Consider the following 20,127-nt stretch of genomic DNA (forward strand, 5'->3'; position numbering starts at 1 on the left):
AGAAACTGTGGGCTCAAGAAGAAGTGTGCACTAATGGAATCTTCTGACAACATAAATCAAATCTCACAGTCTCCTTATCAAAATAATAGATCTTCCATCTCCTCCAAATGCATTGTTACTCCAGATATGCACTAGAGAGACACTGTCAAATTGAAATGCAGGAGATAAAAGAGAAGTGTCAGGGCCAAGGTAATGAATAGAGACTCCAAGTTCCCTCCTGAGGCCTGCATTTCTTCTTGGCTCTCCATCTCTCAGGGGGGCTTGGCAGTGACAGAAGCCTTGAGCTAGGGGATGATTGTGCCTAACATGCTACATGAAATATTGCACCTAAAATAACCATAGTAAAAAGAGATTTTAAGAAAAATGTATAGATCCTGTTGTGATTCATTTCAGTGTGCTCAGATACAGCACCATCCATGGTGTGGCATCAAAATTCATTGTTTCATGGGGCAGGAAGGAAAGTAAGTAAAGCAGCATATGCACATATATATATGTATGTATACACATACCTATCTATTTATGCATACTATGTGTTAACCTGCTCATACATACACTGTTAAGATTTTGGACCCCTTTGTAAAATCCAGTGAGGGTTGTGGATTGTTTTGTTTGTTTCCTTTTTTTTTTTTTTTTTTTTTTTTTTTTTTTTTTTTTTTTGTCTGGAAATAGTTTGTGAAGGAAGTACAGAAAAATTTCTGCAAGACTCACTGGGGAACTACAGTAGAATAGCACTAAGCTATTCGGTCGCTCTGATGGGGCTCCAAAGGTGAGTCTACACCAAAGCTAGCAGACATTTTCCCAGTTTGTCATATACTTTGAATGATCTGTAGGTCATTGGATGGAAGAGAAGATACCTTGTTCTCTATATATATCTAGAGAAGTGATGCCAGAGATGCTGTGCCTAAATACTTCGATGCAGCCAAGAATTTGATTGCAGTGATGACTGGTCTAGACTGATGCCAAGGCAGCAGGAGGGTCTTTTCTTCCCCACCAGGTAAAGATATATCCTGTAAAATCCATTTGCTTGAGTAAGCTGGTTGTTTCATTTGAAGTAGAGCCAGAACCTGGGATGAAGGCAGAGGAGTATCTGTGGAAATCTATCTATGGATAGATCGAAAGCTCTGTCATTAGGTAGGCAATGGAAATAGTGATGTTGTTTGATTCTCTGAAAATGCCATGAAGCTGTTAAACCTTTAAAGCAGTACAAATGACAAAGATCTTGCCAACGTTCACTGTGCTGTACTGTGTGTAAAGGAGTCTAGTTAATCCATGCCAGATCTTGTGAGCTTGGTGACCATTGAACACCTCTGGCTGAAGGCTGTATTTTTAAGATGCAAATCCACAGAACTCTTAAGCACTGAGATGTATTTAGGTTCATGTGTTCTTTGAGAAGTCAAAATTAACCCTGACCAGCAGTCTTAAAAATCCTAATAATACTTGTTTTTAATCATTGTCACTTATTAGTTTGCTATACAAACTAGACATCAGGTTGAAGTCAGTGATATCACTGTAGAAAGGGGTATTGTGCCCATGAAGCAAGAGAGATAATAGTATGGAGACATGATTCAAACTGAACACACATCTTGGAGGTGCAATATAAGTACACTGCTTTTCATTACACCCACAGTTTTGTGGCCTAAGAAGGAAAGGTCATACTACTGAGCTAAAGATAGCTGTGGTTTGGGACATTGAAGCTGAACACTAGCTGATATGACCGAACATATCTCTGAAGGTATTTCTCACATAGAGATTACTGCTTCCATTGCTCCATGCATGCTTTGGACTAGTCAGTATTTTGGAATAGTTACTTCTGTGTCACAGCTGAGTTTGCCCAACAAAGTCAGTTCAGACCAAGACAATTGCAGGTGTGCATTTTAGGCACATAAATTCAGATGTCTTGCTCTTTTCCAAGGTTCAATATAGTAGGGTGAGATCCTGGTTACACTGTCAGGTAGCAAGGTTGTTGTATCAAATAATGAAGACTGAAGGACTGTGAGTTAAAAAAATAGAAGTTTGATAAATATTTCAGCATTTCATCCTGATCATGGTATGTGGATAGTAATCCTGAGCATCTGATCAGACGACAAAGTTTAACTATGGGGAGGTTTAGGTTAGATATTAAAAGGAAGTTTTTCATTCGGAGGATGGTGAAGCACTGGTTGACCAAGGAGGCTATGGATGCCCTGTCCCTGGAGGCATTCAAGGCCAGACTGTATGTGGCTCTGGGCAGCCTGGTCTAGTGGTTGGAGACACTGCCCACGGCAGAGGGGTTGAAGTTAGACGATCTTTGAGGTCCTTTTCAACCCAGACCATTCTATGGTCATTCTATGATTATGAGAATCAGATACATTTTTGTTGATTACACAAACCTTTCTCAATACGAGATCAGGTCTCGATTCTGTGACTACATATTCTTGTAGAACATGGAGATACCACTTTATTTGAGGGTCAAAAATGATGTTTTGGATGCTGTGCTCTGTATGACTACTGCCACAATTATTTTTATTATTATAATAATCTACGTAACGTTTAATTTCTAGTATTCTTACAGATAAACAATATAAGGAAATTTTACAAGAGTTCAAACAAGAAATGAATCACAGTTTGTAATCACTAGCTTCAAGTTATAAGTTCCTAATACTGGGCTTTCTTCCAAATGCATAACTTCAGCAGCAGCATAGTCATTAACTTTATTATAGGTTTTTATATCACAGACTGTCCTCCTCCAACATTACTTTCCATTATCTTTTCTTAAGATGTCTTATAGCTCTTCTTTGTGTCACAGCCCAGCAGTTAGTCAGAAAGGCTTTACACACAGGATTCCCACAGTGATTTTGTTCCCATAGTACAGAGGTTTTGTCCAACACTACAACCAGAAAATATGAGATTATAATCTCTGTTCTGATAAGGAGAACTCCTTTAATTTGATCTTTTAGAAATGATGAATCTGAAGTTTTGCATGAATTAGAATATGTCAGATGCTATTTTTCAAAATGACATTTCTTTTGAAGCAAGAAATAAATTATCATTTGTCAAATTCCAGCTCATATAACTTATAACAGCTTATAACGTGGAAAAGTTTAGCAGTTTTTCATCAGACAAATGCAGGAATCTTTAAGTAGAACAACAGATACTTTAAATATGAAGTGAAACTTCAGGCCAGTTTTGAGATGTATTTTTGGATAAGGTTGTTGCAATAAATCTACAAGTTGTATTGCTGACCTGCAGTTCAAGCATTCGTATTGATAATCTGTTTTACTTACTTCTGCTACATCCCCGAGGACATTTAACCCCCAGAAAAAAAGCAGACTTTGTAAGAAGTGACAGAAGCAAGATAGACTAGCAGATATCAAATATAAACAGACCAAAAAGTAAAGTATAATATATCTTTCCCATCCATCGTTGACAAAAAATAGCACTCCAGATCATCCATACAAGAATCATTTTTATAGAAACATTAGTCTGATTTTCTCTGTATTATCTATGTTCAAGAAGCCTCTACTAAGATTTGAATCTGACAGCTTTAATCTGTGTAGATTAAATCTACTCAATCTCAATCTACTCAATCTCTTTTTCTCTTCCTCAAAGAGCTTGCAATCTAGACAGGTGACCAAAGGATGAGAGTGAGAAGCCTGTTCTCTTGAGTCCGATCTCTTCAGCACCCAGTACTGGTACAAGGTGGCCCCTTAAAAATGCCATCTGAGAAAGATCCAGCCCCTTGAGATGCTGCCATCATGCTCTAAATGGGTGAGAGTAGAACCTTCCTGTAACATGGAACCTGGGGCATCTTCCAGCTCCAGGTCGCATCTCTATGCGGCTGGTAGCAGCACGGTGGATGCAGACCCCCCTCCCTTTTCTTTTTAGGGGCTCTTGAATGTTTTCAGGGAAGTTCTGATGTGAAGTACTTAGTTGGCAGACACTTTCATTGATAGATGTAGTCTACAGGAACATTTCAGAAAATGACTGAACCCCCACTGCATGCTTTGTACATATTCAAATATATACAGCCCAGAAAAGCACAAGCAATTATGTTGTGCTATTATGTCAGGGAGTCTGAACAAATGGTCCCTGGCAAATGAACTGTATTTTTGACAGCATGCACTGCTTCTAGTTGGGAAGTAAAATTGGGTTCCATTGGTGATTGTATGCATCTTAGAATTGTCTACCCATATCTACAACAAAAGGAAGCAGCCCTGCCACTGTACACAGCTCACCATCTGTGCTTCTGATGCTACACAGAAGTTGCATACTGGGGGGCTGCCTGTGGGAGACATGAGAGGATTGAAATAAGAATGTGTTACAGAGAACAGCAGGCTCCAGTCTCAGGCTGTCACCTCTTCAGCCATATCCTGATACATCACAGTATGGGAACAGGCTTTGGCCATTCTGAAAGATACTTATAAACACGCCTCTTGACACTCTTGACTTTGTAGGGCAGAATCTATGTTTGTCACACATTTTTTCTCATCATTCAGCTCATTAAGAATGTTCTTATTCTTGATGAGCTGAATGGACTGGAAATAATGGCTTTTCAAACTTACCACTGTATTTTACCATATTCTGTTGCCACTCTCACATGAGCAAAACTGTGTCAGCTGGTAAGAAGGCATTTCTTAGCATTTGAAAAAAGTATGTTATTTTGGTGCTTGTCTCATTAAGCTGCTTAAAGCTCCTGAATATCTCCCTGTCAAAGTTTACCCTACCAGATTTTCACTGCTGTCATTTCAAGAAAAGGAGATGTCATCTTTTTTTCTACTAGGGAAAGTTAGAGTGAAGAGCAGTAAAAAGCAGTAACTTCTGTCCTATATAATAGCTAGTCTAATTGATGGTGTTATCTATTTCCTCTTTATTCACTTATTTATGAAATGAGAATGATTTTTCTACCTCATCAGTATATTTTGAGACTTGGTTAATTGCCTGAAAGCTGATTTGGAAACCTGTCAATGCTGTATCTTCAATAAACATTAAAATGTATTTATCTCAGAGATATTCCTTGCTTTTTTAACAATCAATATTTAGTAATCTTTTTGGAAAAACTGTTGTTGCAAATAACATCCATTGGGAACTATTTCCTGGTAGCATGTTATTTAAGAAAAAAGCCACCTGTGTTATCAATTTGATTTTCCAAGCTTATTTCATGCATTTAGGTCTTGCATGTTTTCCTGTTGCATTAGCATGTCCATTTACATGTTTTTCTGCAGAGATTGTTGCCCCCCTTCCATTTTAGCCTTCACTACCCTAGCCAAATTGTTGAAAGGATATAAGCTTTCCCCTTACTTTTCAATTCTCTGACTCCTTTCTCCACGGACATAACCTTTGATCTCTCCCAAGCCCGTAACCTTCATTAAACCATGTCTTTAAAGTACTTTGTGTATTCCTCTGAATTCTTAGTGCTTCTCAGCCTCTGCATATCATATTTATTACTCTCGCCATTTGGCAGAGGAACTACATTGATTTTTAAGAAGATATAGCTGTTGGCTCTATCGGTAGCTCACTTTGCATCAGCTCTTTCCAGAGAGACAGGGGTGTCCAGTAATGTTTGCACTGCTACTCTTGCTGGCAATTTCTTGCGTCACAATGTTTTTCAGACAGTTTGGATGTTCAGACTGAAGTTAAATTGCACAGAGGGTGATGAGTTGAGTTATGATAGTAATGACATCATTGTATATGGGGTAAGATTACTCTAAGAATTTAACTCCAAATGCTAAGGTCTTTACACCAGTGCTAATATGAACTTGGCAGAAGAGTCAGAGATCTCGTGGCTGGTCCTTCTTCAAACAGAAGTCATGACTATGAAGTACTCTGAAGGCACATAATGAAGAGAAACCAAAATCAGGTTCAAGAATATCTAATCTGATCTTGTAAGGAATGATCCAGAGCAGGCCCTAAAAGAAACCTCACCCCCACTGCTACTTCATTAATGATGGTGGATAACGAGAATAAATATGGCAGAATAGCTGTGAGTGAATCTGGAAAAATCCAGTAAGATCCTGAAATTTAAAAAAGAGAGGAAAAAAAGAGAACTGTTTCTCTGACGACTTGAGCTGAGATAAAAGTAAATCTCAAGACGAACTCTTTGCTCTGTGTTTTCCAGGAGGATTACGGGATACAGCATGGGAGAAAAAGCCTTAGGAGACTATGTGTACAGACACAAAACTTACCACATCTGAAGAGAAAGCAAATCTCTAAGAGTTCGATAGAAAACGTGATAAAATGCAGCATACATTTGTCAGTATGCCAGACTTGCCTGATGCCTTCCTTTGAAGAGGGAAATGTGGCTAATCTAATCCACATAGTCTTCAGTAATTCAAGAAGATAGTGAAAACACATGAGAATTAATTATTTAAATTGGAAAACAAGAAAACTTTCACAATAAAAAATACTGAGAAAGGAATTAGGAAAGTGTATTGAAAAGGGGAAGGCTAGTACTAAGCTGGGTTTGACACAAAACATAGGCTAGTAATTATAAATTTGCCAGTGACCCACAGGAGAAAAGCTCAGCAGAAGAGGACCAGGGTAAGAGGACATGAATGAGATGGAGGTTAGAAGTGTGAAGAGGACAGGAAAAAATAAATATATGAATAGTTTGCTAACTCAAAAGAAATATACAGACCAGGAAACATGACAGCTTCTTTTGTCTATTAGGGTGGCTAGGGAGTGGGAAGCTTACCTTAAGAGTCTAAAAGATGATAGCTTGTTTAGCCTTAACTAAATACAACTGAGTGAAGAAATGTCTGCACTCTAGAAAAACACCTGTGGTCACATATATGAGGGAAGAAGAGCTATTTAATTTTTTACTTTTTGTTGGCACAAAAGAAGACTGGAATAAGTTGGACACGTGTAAATATAGACTGAAAATGAGAGGAGAATTTCTTGCTTTTCAGATGGGATGATTTTCCCAAAAGTGATGTGGGCAATTTCAAGCAGCAGCTCAATCAATTTGTGATGGGGATTATGAGACATGTTTAGCAATAAGAAAAAGAGACTAAACTTAAACAGCCAGAAGTTGTCCTCTAGTCCTACATTCTAGGAAAGGGAAAGAAAGAAAGTATTCTAACATAATTCCATCATCCTACATTCTTTCTTTCTTTCTAATTCATTTTTATTTATGGAAATGGCACTTGGGAGTGCTTAAAGCTTCGGCTGATACAAAGCAGAGCCATGGATGCTCAGCACCCCTCCATAGAGAAGAAATGGGCTAGGAAAGAAGTCTGTACTGCAGCACAACTCTGTCTCACTTGCAGTAAGCCAGGATTCCTGTCTAGAAATCAACTTCAAAATGTGCATAGCTGTATGACACTGGACGAGGTAGCAAAGAAAAGCTGCAGTCATCCCTTATAAATCTGGCATTTTCCTGCAGTACAGTCAGCTTCAGATCTCACTTATTTTCTTCTAGGTAAGCTCCCAATTACTCTAAAAAAAAATTAACTCCAGTCCTGAAATGGACTTCTAGACTCATTAAAGTGGCAGAACAGACAGCAGCCCCTACAGCACAGTCTACAAGAAGGAACATAATCTGTAGGAGGTCAGTTGGAAATACAGATTTCAGGTGTTATCTTTATCAGTAAATTACTGTAATTCTAAAAATGGTATTCAGGTAATTCTGCAGACCTCTCAGCAGCTCCTTGCCTTGAGCTTTAATGCAGGCAGAGCTGTCATCTTCATGCACAATAATGTTTATGAGTTAGCCTCTTCAGCATGTATACGGAGAAAACTCCCGATGTACAATGACATAAAATATCCACCAAGAAAGAAGGATATGGTTTTCCCAAACTACGTATTTGGAAAAGCTGCATAGAAACAAGATAGGGATTTTCTCTTCTTTTTTTGTGAACTCACTTTAGCTTGACCTAAATTGCTAATTAATGCAAATTTTCTCAGTGAAAAAAGATTACAGATACTCTTTCCCTTATCGGGTTTCAGACAAACAAATCCTTAATCTGCACAATAAATGTCTCTTTGAGACATTCCCCATTATTTTTTATCTTTTTTTTTTTATTTTTTTTTAATTTTTTTTTATTTTATGGAAGACAGCATTTTCATTTTCCATTTATCAGTCATTTACCTTCTTCCCATCCTGAATAAATTTGTATTTGCTCTTGGTCCAGACATAAGAGGACAATGAATTTCCAGGCTCACTGAGGTTACCATATCATCAGCTAGTGTTTAAGTGGTACAGGCAGTTCATTATTCATCGTTTATCCTGGATTAACCATTTTTTTGTGTTATATAAAAGGGTAATTTATTTCAAGATGAGTGAAGTCATATATTGCAAAATGTTATCAGAAAGGTTTATAAAGGAGGCAAATGCCACAGAAGAAAGCAGTGCAAATACCACAGACCCTTGCTTCCCAAAACCATTTGGCAGGGACAGCAGAAGGTACCAATGAAAGATCCCTCTGCTCTGGGATAATCCTTTTGGCTGACAAGCAATATTACATTTGCAAGCTTAACCCATTCTCAAAATCAATGCAGTGCTGTTGGTAACCCTGCATAGTTCTGGAGGGTGTGACCTCTGACCCCTCATACAAGAAAGACATATCTTCTGCCAGTTAACAAAACCTTGTAATTGAACTTTGGGAAAGTCAAAACGCATCTAGTATATGAGAAAGAGACTCCCCAACCACTTGTTACTAAAGCAAGTTAGTAGGGGATTTATACTGGAATTCAGTATGCAACATCAGTGGACAGGACAAGGGATGGCAGCAGAGCAAAAGTCCTCACAGTGAAGGTAATTATTTGCTGTAAGATGATGTGTTTTAATATTTCAGTCTTATCAGATGGAGATACCTACATGCCATGACCCAAAATCTTGTGAATATTGGCTTTTCAGAAATCACCACAACTGGGGAAATTTTGGATTCTCTCTTTATGTCCATAAATGCCCCTCCTTCTTCTCCCCCATTCTTTTTTAGATTTCTGTGTCATCATTAATTAAAAAAATAATATTTAATTAAATATCATCTTGATCTTAGTGACACTGAATTATTATACCTCTTGCAGCCAAAAAACAAACAAAAAAACAAAAAAACAAATACAAAACCACAGGCATTGTCCATTACTTGATTTGTTTTTACAGAGTGTAGATTTTAAGTGAATGGGATCCATACCTACTTGTTCCAGCTCTGCCAGCAGTGAATGCTACAAGTCATTCAGAAAAACTAATAGTTTCAATTTTTTATTTCATCTGTGGGCTGCCTTTTAATTTCAGCCTTTCCTTCCTGTTCTCCAACCTCCGGATGTGATTAGCCCATACCCTGAATCATCTGACATAGCAGGCAGTGTCCCAGAGGGTCAGTGCTTTGTCATCAGAGAATATGGAAGGCTTAAAAAAAATCTAAACCTCAAATTCAAGTCAATATGAATGCACTTTCAGCTCACCCTAAATCCACAGAGCTCTGTCAGTCCTTTTTACACTTTCTACACTCTTGGTTGGAGCAACAGAAAGGATTGAAATTTAACAATAAACATTAGGCTAAAACGAAAACAATGAAGATACATTTTGCACTTTCTTCATTAAAAAAAAATCTGAGTTGAAAAAATAGCAACATTTCCCACAGTTTAGGGTGTTTTAATCTAGATTGAAACAGACTTCTTTGAATGAGACTAGAAATGTGGACTTTTCTAGGAAAAAGACACTGACTTTAAACTGGAGCTATTGGGGTCTCAGATCTTGTTTCATTAAAGATCCTGATGGTGATCTGAGGAAAGCCTATCACAACAAAATCATCTACATGAGAAATCTGCTTCTGGGGTCCAGACATTATCAAGCACAGCAGGAATAGCAATACGTCATCCCTGCAGTCAGATCTGCTGAGCTGCCCAGGGCAAGACCTGCCTCTCACTGTGAGTAGAGGATGTATCCAGTAGGTTGATGGTGTTCAGTTATGGCCCACAGGTGCTCTGGTTATGTAACGGTCAAACAACTAACAACTTCACACTCGAGATTCAAATCAAGAAACCTAGCAGCTGTAGGCACAGGACTCTGGTGGACAATGAGGAATGGTTTTAAACTGAGATAGGGGAGGTTTAGGTTAGATATTAGGAGGAAGTTTCTCACAGAGTGTGGTGACACACTGGAACAGGTTGCCCAAGGAGGTTGTGGATGCCCCATCTCCGGAGGCATTCAAGGCCAGCCTGGATGTGGTTCTGGTCAACCTGGTCTGGTGGTTGGCCACCCTGCACATAGCAGGGGGGTTGAAACTAGATGATCATTGTGGCCCTTTTCAATCCAGGCCATTCCATGACTCTATGATTCTGTGATAACTTTAAAACACCTTGCCCCAACCTCCCAGTAATTAAAACCACTATGTAACTCATCCAACAAACAAAATATATGTTAGTGGAAGCCAGTAACTCTTTATGAACATGTTGCTCTTCTTGCTTGTATACGTTTCAAGCACCGATGTAAGAACAATGTGGTTACTTCTTGAATGCTTGATTTGTTATAAGGAGGATAATGGGAGTAAGTGGAATATCAGGGAATGTATGTATCTATTGACAGAAATGTATATAGAGAGAATTTCCTTCAGTTTTGTCTGTAAATTGGTTTTACTAATTTCATCCATCTTTGTCACAACATCAAGAAGTCAATATCTAATAAAAATGAGAACGTTCAGAATTGAAAAATGGCTATTTTCTTCTAATCCTCTGTTCAGGACTGTTCCAGTATTATTTCTTCAAATACAACTATAGCTAACAATCTTTTCCAATGAGAAATTCACTCAACACTAGTATAGCTTTGAAAACAAAACTATTCAAAGCTAAAGTTAACTATCTTCCCTGATTCTAGATGAAAATTATATAGAGGCTTCCAGAGATAACTTGTCTTAGCTCTGAACAGAGATAGAAGGCAACTGACAGTAATTAGCCTGGTACAGGAATTGCAAGCTATTTTGTTTCTTCTTTAAAGATACATTTCTTTTTAAACATTTGGACAATTTTTGGTGAGCTTAGTATCAAACATACATGTACCACGAGTAATGTACCTAAATGAGAAGCTACCAGAGACAAGAACCATTAATACGGACTGACTGTGAGTGGTGTCTGAATTGTTTCTGTGAGTCTTAAAGAAACCACCTTGGAAACAAAAAAAAAAAAAAAATCATCAAAGACTGCACTTTTTTCCCCCAAGTGACCCTGCTAGCATTTTGAATGTCAGCCCTTAAATATGGCATCTCAGTGCCCAGAAAGGGCTGACTCTGGATTTTAGGTAGTAGCTGCTACGGGCTTCACTCTCTTTGCCTGAAGGGTTAAATGGACTGACTGTATTCTCGAAATAACGAAGAGAGAGAATGAATGAGAATGAATGAATGAATGAATGAATGAGTGAGTGAGTGAGTGAGTGAGTGAATGGAGCAGCTTATCTGCTTTTACTGTAGTCTATTTAAATACAGTGTTCTCATTTTAATCATTCAGGAAATCCTTTCCATAGAGAAGTCTTTGCTACCAATCTCTTTCTGATGCTTTGCTTCTGTCTGTGTCTACACAGGCATATTCTGAATACCTGTCCTGCTGCCACATCGAAGTGACTTTGTTGCTCAAGTTAAGTGGAGAGTGTGTGTGACTCTAAAAGAGTTGAGAAAACAGAAATGATTTAGCTAAAGTGATAACATAGAGCAGTGCATGCACATTACTTTAAGAGAACTAGCAATCAAACAGAATATACAGTAGACTTCTCCAAAACCTGACATATTTGTCTAAGCTAAAAAATGTAATAGAAAACAAAATCCAGGTGTACCTCTCTCAACCTTTGTTCATGTGTTAATTGCAATTGCAGGCAAATTACAGGCTGTGGAATATTTTGCTGAGTTCACAAACTCCTCTTTGTTCTCTCTTTTTTTTCCCTCTCTGTGAGATGATGAATGGAGGTTGGTAATGCTGCACTTTAGGCAAGTGAATGAAAGGTGTGGAGGGAGTCGTACCCCTAGGTGCATGTGGAGGAGGCAGAGCGCAAGACAAGCTGCAACAAACCTGCACTCTAATTTGTATTGTATTACGCCACTCTGAATAGCTGCTTGTATTGCATCCAGCCCTGTTGTAGTCAGTCCTGATCGAGAAATACATTCCTCAGCACAGAGTGCTTACGTAATGCCTTTTGGACCCTGTCCCCATCTCCAGCTCCCCCTCAGCCCACAGCATTACCGCCCTTGGTGTTTCATTGAACTGCCCATGCAATGAGCTCCACGCATACGAGACTGGCATAAAAATACATTCCCCCCTCAGTGACATTCACACAAACCAAAATAATTGCAACAAAAAAAGAAAGTGAAAAGAAAGAAACAATAAAAGGAAAATCTTACCCTCTTTTTAAAGAATTGAAAGGCTGAGCACTTCTTGACTGGAAATCCATTCATGTCTTTGTTGACCATTTTCCACAATGAAGGGTGCACATATAGATCCAGGGTGGCACTTGCTTAGTTCATCTGCTTTCCTCTGTAGCCCTTCAGTTAATTAAGACAGAGGAGGATGGGAGCCTCACCGGCACGGCTAGGGCAGCTGCCCTTTACACATTCATACTGCTGCACCAGATACTGCAGCAGCAGCAGTGAGAACCAGCCTTTCCCAGCCTTCAGTTGCAGCAGGCTATTCACGTTACAGAAACGTCCTCTAAATACACACACTCCTATAAAAGCCCGTGACAGCTTTCACATCACGAGCTGCAGGTCTGAGGCTGAGTGAGTCTCACACAAACCTGGGTCCTTCCATCCGGTGGGTGCTATTGGTATCACATGCTCCATAAGCAGCAAGGCTACTGGGCTCGATTTGCTATTCCTCTTCTCCAGGTGATGTGATTCACTGAGATGAGAGCAGGTTTGATTGTGCAAATTCCAGTGGGAGCTGCTGTTCAGCAACAGCAGAGAGAGAGAGAGAGGGAGGGAGGGAGGGAGGGAGAGAGAGATGCACAGTCAGACCAGCTGAGCACAAATAACCATACAAAGGATAGGAGGAAGGCTCAGAGAAAGAAGTGCTGAAAGGCAGTCTGTTTCCCTTGGGAGAGTGAGAATGATAGGCTATCATTTTATATATAGACAGTCTTTGAGTGAAAAGAAAGATGGGTCAGTTCATTTCTTTCTTTCTTTCAATTTACTTTTTTTTTTTTCTTCCCACTGTGTTGCTCTTGTTGCAATGATTTAGACTGTGGTACTTTGGAAAAAAGCCTATCCAATGATCAGTGCAACACTGGCTTGTGTGACAGGGCATACTGTAGAGAGGGAAGCATTGGAGCTTCATTGTGAAGTTCAGTGAGCTTAAAGAAAGCTAGTGGTTCCCATAAAGTACAATGACCACATATGATGCAGATAAATGTAAAGCAAGCAGACACAGACTAATCTGTTCAGACATTTCTCCTTATTCTGCATTAGAAACAGGGATATATAGCATTAAATATGGAAGAACTCCTTCATTTCAGGAAAATAGGGCTGAAAGGCATCTTGAAAAGACACCTTGGCTAGCCTCCATTTATTAAATTTGATTGAAACACATTTCACCAAACCCAGTGATTCCAATAACACATGTTTAACTAAACTGTAAAATATCATTTAATTATGCTGTCTTCTCCAACAAGGTCTGGAAAATAAAAGAGACTTATTCACTTCCTCTTGTCTTCTGTTCCAGACTAATAAATCTCAGCTTCAAAAAAAGACCTTACCTTTAATATTAAACTGGTTTCTGATTCTAGCTGTGGCTTCCTCCTCAGCCTTTCTCTGTGAGATCAGTCAGCCTCAGGGTACAGAGATTTTTCCCCTCATTTGACGATTCTGCCTACTGTAAATTGGTTACTTCTCAAGTGTCCCTATGATAAGGTAAATAAAATGAGCATTTCGCATTTTTCAGTGAAATCTGCTTCCACAAGTCCTTGAACACATTCTGTCACTCTTCTCTGTTTCTTTCATTTCTTTTATTTTTCAGAAGATCCTTGAAAAATAAGATCACCTAAGCGTTGTGTCCTACATCAGTACAGGTTTCTCCTTATTATATTTACAAGTGAAACCATGAACTGACTCTTACTGTCACCACTGTGGCTATTTCACAGAAAATCCCACTGTTTCTCTGGTCTGCATACCTAAAACCCCATGTCACAGCGCTTGCAGGATATGACCTATTTTCAAGCCAGTAGCATGCAGGATATATTTCCTTATTTTGTACTTCTAGCCTGCATTCGTTATTTCCAAACAGCTTTTTTCTGCACTACTATTAGACTTGGGATTTTTTGAGTAAACAGTTATCTTAAAGTCATGTCATTTATTCAAAAGTCTCTTTTTCTTTCTTTTTTCTTTTTTTTTTTCTTTTTCATTTTCTTCCTTTCCCCTTTGCCTTCCCCCTCAGCCCCCCCTTTCTCTTTCCTTGCCACCAGGATGAAAATTCTAGTCAAAACTGCAGGGGGAACGTAGAACCCTGCCATGGATCAGAATTCAGAGCAGTTCCTTGGAAAGTTACAAGTTCAAGGTCCAAGTCACACAAAAGACATAATTTTGCGTTTTGGTGCCCTTAATGAACTGTCCAAAGCAGTGAGCTGAAGAGCCAAAATTTTGTCAGAATTGTTCAGCTTTGGAGAACTAGTAAAATAGTCACTGGAGCAAGGAGAAAAGGAATTTTCCACTCTGCCCCTTTCTCTGCAGCTAATGTATTTTACCAAGCAGTAATTCAGCTCAGCTTCTGAAATCTGACCAGCAGTTCAGTTACCAGAGTCATGCTAAAGGGTTTTTCAGAAAGTCTGGAATTCTCAACACATCTCAGTGAGAGCTTCCTGAACTGAGTACCCCTTACACACAGTTACCAGCAATTTGGGAAAAATTTTTCCATTAATCCTTTCATGTGCCTTAGAGCTGTCAGGCTTATATTTCTGTGCTTATAGATAGAGAAGTAGATGATAATGAATTTCTACCAGTGGCATCTGCCAGTGCTCTGTTCTGAGCACCATGTGCTTTGTTGGCTAATCTGATTGCATATCTGATTGCATAATAGGAAACTTTTGTTCAGAAATGGCTTTCACTTGGGTTAACCATCCAGCTTGCTGCGCACGCACATTTATTTTTGAGATCTTTGATCTATTCAGCCACAGCTTTGATCTGTCTCTCAGCCTCAGATATTTCTCCTGAGGGCTCAGTGCAATCTCCTCTTTTACAAATGCAATTGTGATGCCTATATCTTCTCTGTTGGATTTCCAAACTACTGGCTGAAATGTCCTTCTCCTTCCCCCTTCCAGGACTATGGTAGTGCTGACTGCCCTTGTGAATATATCTCTTGGGTCCTAGTGTCAGGGCCTTCGCCTCCAGATCCTTTTTGCTATTTATTTTATTAGTGTGTTGACCTATTTTCAGCTGGACAAGTTATGCACTTAAGCTTATTTCCATTAGAAGAAATAATAATAAACTGTCTTCAAAGTAGCCTGATACTTTTAAAGTACTGCAGGAAATGTTTTTGGAGGCAGGTGCATTCATGCTTGGAGAATGTGCTAGTATGCTTCTACTGCATCATGCAAAGCCTTCTTGGCCTCTCCAGGATATCAGCAATTTGATAAGATTTCTTCTGAGCTGAAATTCTTTTTGGCAATGTGGTCTCAAGGGATTTTATTTGCTGGATTCTTTTACCACAGTATCAGAAGTGTGACTCAGTGGCTGCAGAGCTTATATCTAGCACATGAGGGCAAAAGTCTGAAAGAGGAGCAGAAGTTATCCCACACATTTGTTCTTCCACCAGTAGGCAAAGATTTAAAGTCAGAGAGATTTTCCTGAGAAAAAGTGCCAAAATCATGGCTTCGTAATTATATCTGAAATAAGCATAAAACTCCATTTTGACTGCATTTAGCTACAATCAAAAAGCATAAAAATTGAGAAGGAAAATAAGAATCTGAGCCAAACCAAGCCCCTCAGAGATTCTTTATTGTGACTGCCACGAAATACCAAAGGCTTTCATCAACTTGGTGACCTGCCAGATGTACCAGGCACTTTAAACAAGTCCTACAGGTACTTCACGCTTTAACGGACTTTACTGGTTTCGATTAAACTGCCATATACTCACCCAGTGATAAGTTTTTTATTAGTGCAGTCAGGAAAGAAATGCAGAAATTTTCTAGTGGTTAAAATTTGGAAAGCTGAACAGCATACAGTAATATTTAAATATCTGTGAGGTGGCCCCTTGGGAGATCATATAAGTTCTTTCACTGCAGATCTTCCTGAAGGAGTACTATAAAGGTAGAGTAACACAGTATGCAGAGGAGCAAATGCATGGACCAGCACTGCTCCTCTGGGCCTTTTACAAACATAACATGCTTGTAATTGTCCTTGCCTTTAAACACAAGTGCAATATAACAAGTGGTAAATCAGACCAGGGTACATCAGGGAACAAGTAAATCATACTGATAAGTTTGCAGATGTAGCAGCTTAAATCTTCTTCTTGCCCAGCCTAAGAATTTTCAAGTCTCAGGTCACAGCCCTCAGTGTACCTTCAAAGCTGCCCACACCCCTGGCATGAGGCAAAAATATGTTGCAGATCATTTATAGCATCCTATCAGCGGTGAGTTCTTACATAGCACCCACTCAGTGTTAGTGGGTGCTCCTTCCCTGCCCTCTCCGCCTTTGCAGTCAGGAAAAGTGGGTATTTTCCAGCAACTATAGTTCTGACATTTGATCCAAAATTATTGACACAGCTTGTTTCATGGAGTATCTTTTTTTAACAGCTCAGAGTAGAAGAAAGCTGAACAGAGAAGAATGAGCATTTGACCCTTCGAGTCTTCATCCAGTCTTCAGAAAACTAGCAGTGTATCCACTTTTGGTGTTTCAGCAATGCCATTTTCTTTTGAGGTATTTCTGGGGCTCTTCTCAGTGCTGATCAAGATTTCTGGAGTTCAAACTTGTTTTCATTTGGGGAAAAATTAAAACATAATACAACCACAAGAAAGCTATGGTATTTTCCTGAGGCAAAATAACACCCACTGTATCGTAAGAAGAAAGGAAGAGGGTAGGGGAATTTCCTCAGCCACAAGAAATGACAAAAGAAGATTTCTCTGAAAAGTGCTGTCTAGAAACATGGCATGACCAGAGCAATGGGTTGGCCACTGTAAATGCTCCAGCTCTTCCCCATTAGAACTGACTGACTGTGCCATTCTTCTGCAGTTTGTGGTGGCTCATTAAGGAAAGGAAGGCTAACTGATCCCCAGCAGTTCAAACTTCTTAAAAGTGACTTACAACAGGTTTTTTTTCCCACATACAATATCAAAAGCAATCTTAAGGTCTGATAGTTTGAAATCCTTCCAGCCCTGTGAGCAATTATTCCATATTTCATAAGTGAGCCAAAATCTCTATGAGATGTACATAGTTCTAATATCTAGCCCACAGAGAGCTGGAGAAATAAAACCATTCCAAAAGAAGAAAACATCCATCTATATCCTATAGGCCACAATACAATCTCCAGAAAATAATGAGTTTTGCCTGATGCTGACCTGAGCAGAATTCAAACACTGCAGATTTCCATGACTGCCATCAGTCAGTTTTGCAAAGTAGCTTGAGTAGCTGCTTTTTAATTTTTCCATACTTGATTTTCACTGTTTGATTATTTAAGGCTTCTCATTTCCTTGAGTGTTACATAGAAGAGGGATGAAAAAAATGATACACGAAACCATGAAATAAAATAAAATTGACTGAGAGGAAGGGCAGATTGGGTTCAAAAGCAAACAAAATTTCACTGTAATAGACAGAGATGCTTTGTTTACACCAGAACTCTGTTTTTTCCCAGAAAACCTCAATCTAGAATAAGACAGGATAGAGGAAGGTCATTCTTATTACCACAGGCATTTAATTAGATTTCCTAACTGTATCTTGATTGATCTGTAAGATTTAAAGAAATAGGGGAGCGAAAAACACTCAGGGAAAAATATTTGATGAACACCTTATCCAGACGATAATTTTTCTCTAGATCCTTTTGCATTCCTTAAATCCATACATAAAGCAAAACCTCCCTTCAGCCACAGCAGTGGCTTCACTATACGATGTGCTGGTTGATGCTGAGGCTGAGTGTGCTCTCCCTGCGGTCTCTCTCATTCATCCGAGCTCATGGTCTGAGGCCGGTGTACATGCACAGCTCTGCACTGCATCTCTGTGACAGTGTCAGTGGGACAGTTCTGGCTGCCAAAAGAGTGCTGCTGGGTCTATGGCTACAGAGGAATAGACAAGCAAGCATGCAGGGAATTTAAGTCCTTTTAAAATAAATTAAAAACAACAACAACAAAAACACATTAATATTGAAATAAATGTTTTGCCATATTTGTATTCCATTATTTCATTCATTCATGCTCCTGCTGTCCTCTGGGACAGGGCCATGTCCTAACATTTCCAGGTTTGGGGCTTTATGCATGGTCTGTCCGTGTAAACTATTCTTTTCCGATGTAGAAAGAAATTAAGGCCAATCTGGGAGAGATTTAAACAAAATCTGTGATGTTTGAGGGGGTGGAGGTTTAGCAACTTCCCTGCTTATTTGAAATAATAGAGATTAAATCATTAATAATACCTGGTTACAGACAGAAGATATGGTTTCCATTACCATCAATGACACCTTGAGGCATGGAAGCACTGGTATTTTTAGAGGATGGTTAGCATAAGCAAGCCCTATGGAATACTCTGTCATTTTGCCTGATAAGTCTCAGTTTTCTACTAGGTTTATTCAAAAGTGTGCATTTTATTAAAACAAACAAACAAATAAACAAAAAGCCACAGCAGGATGCACATTTACCTAGGACATTTCCTAGTGCTGTCAAGGACAGTTTTATGGGAAGGTACAGACAAATCCAATGTGGAGAGGTTGTTCATTTTCCTCAGCAGGCTCAGCATGCATGCTTGAGCACTCATGCTGTGGAAATCTGCTCACTCTGGCTAGCAGGTTGAGAAATGAATTATATCAGCCATCCCTCTAGGCAAAAAAAAAAAAAAAAAAAAAGTTTCTCCTGATTGTTACAGTAGCTGGGTTTGAACTCCCATTGTTTTTCAGTTTTGGGGGGGGTTATTTTTGGCTGCAGATTTTCTACTGTTTTCATCTTTCCCTTCCCAGGGTTTTGTGTCTGCCCTGGTCACTTTTTCTATTCATATGACAAAGACATTAGGCACAAACAGTATGATGTTGCCTGTAAGAAACTCAGCCACTGGCACACTTGGCTGCTGCTGTGCCTTCTTCCTTGTCAGCTGGACCTTAGGGACATCTCCTGACGCTCCTCTTGATTCTTCTTCATGGTTAATTCTAGCTCAGTGTTAGAGCTAGTATTTTTTTTTCTGTAGTATTTTTTTCCCTCTTTATTTAAAAAATCAATTCAGCTAGAAGTTTTCCTATTATATTGCCCTTCTATATTCTGTCCTGTTTATTCTATATCCTGTCAAGTGGATAACCACATTTAATTTGGAACTCAGCATTCCTTTGTTTCACTCTGCCTCACTGTACACAAAAAACACAAATAAGTGCATGTAGCCCAGCTAAAACGGGCTTGCTTAAAGACTCTCTGGCACAGAGGTGAGGAAAAGACTCTGATGGACTAACACCAACTTAGAAATATTCCCAAAAAACCTGATCCCTCAGAAGTATCAGATGAGTCACAATTACTCATTTGATCCTTCAGATGGCTGGGGAAAGGGACATGGGGTAATGACTTATTAATGTTAGCTCGTATCATCTAAAATTTGCAACAACCCACATGCAGCTCAGTTACAGTGGCTGCCATGTAGAGCAGACTGAGCCAAGAACCACCCAGCCTCCATTGCTTCACTCTCAAACTTTGCTGACTCCTGGTCGCAGTCAGACACAAGGTATGAGCTGTTTGTGTAGGAGTGTTTCCAAGTAGTATTTCTCCAAGGCACGGTAATACTGATATACACACTTTGCTTGTCCAAATCATTACCCAGCCCTGCAAAAGGGCAAACTGAGTAGTAGTGCTGGCTGATTTTTGCATTACATCTAAAGGTCTGCCAAATAGTCCTCAGCTGCATTGAAGACCTGGGCTGAGCTGTACTAGGGTCCACAGGAACATCTGACACATTCTCAAGGAGAAAAGGAGATCAATTGGCTTTCTAGAAGACAATGCTTTTGTTGGTTTAAAAAAAGGAAAAGGAAAAGGAAAAGGAAAAGGAAAAGGAAAAGGAAAAG

General features: G+C 39.2%; 1 long non-coding RNA gene across 1 annotated transcript; it reads left to right on the forward strand.

Moving 5' to 3' along the window:
* The first annotated feature begins 859 nt into the window (after positions 1 to 859).
* LOC122185616 lies at positions 860 to 18,251 on the forward strand. Its single transcript, XR_006180931.1, has 3 exons — positions 860 to 994; positions 16,682 to 16,763; positions 17,950 to 18,251. It is a non-coding gene; the product is annotated as an uncharacterized LOC122185616 (long non-coding RNA).
* The last annotated feature ends 1,876 nt before the right edge of the window (positions 18,252 to 20,127 follow it).

The sequence above is a fragment of the Lagopus leucura genome, unplaced genomic scaffold (genome assembly GCF_019238085.1).
Source record: "Lagopus leucura isolate 7727_CA_CO unplaced genomic scaffold, USGS_WTPT01 Super-Scaffold_73, whole genome shotgun sequence".
NCBI classification, from domain to species: Eukaryota; Metazoa; Chordata; class Aves; order Galliformes; family Phasianidae; genus Lagopus; species Lagopus leucura.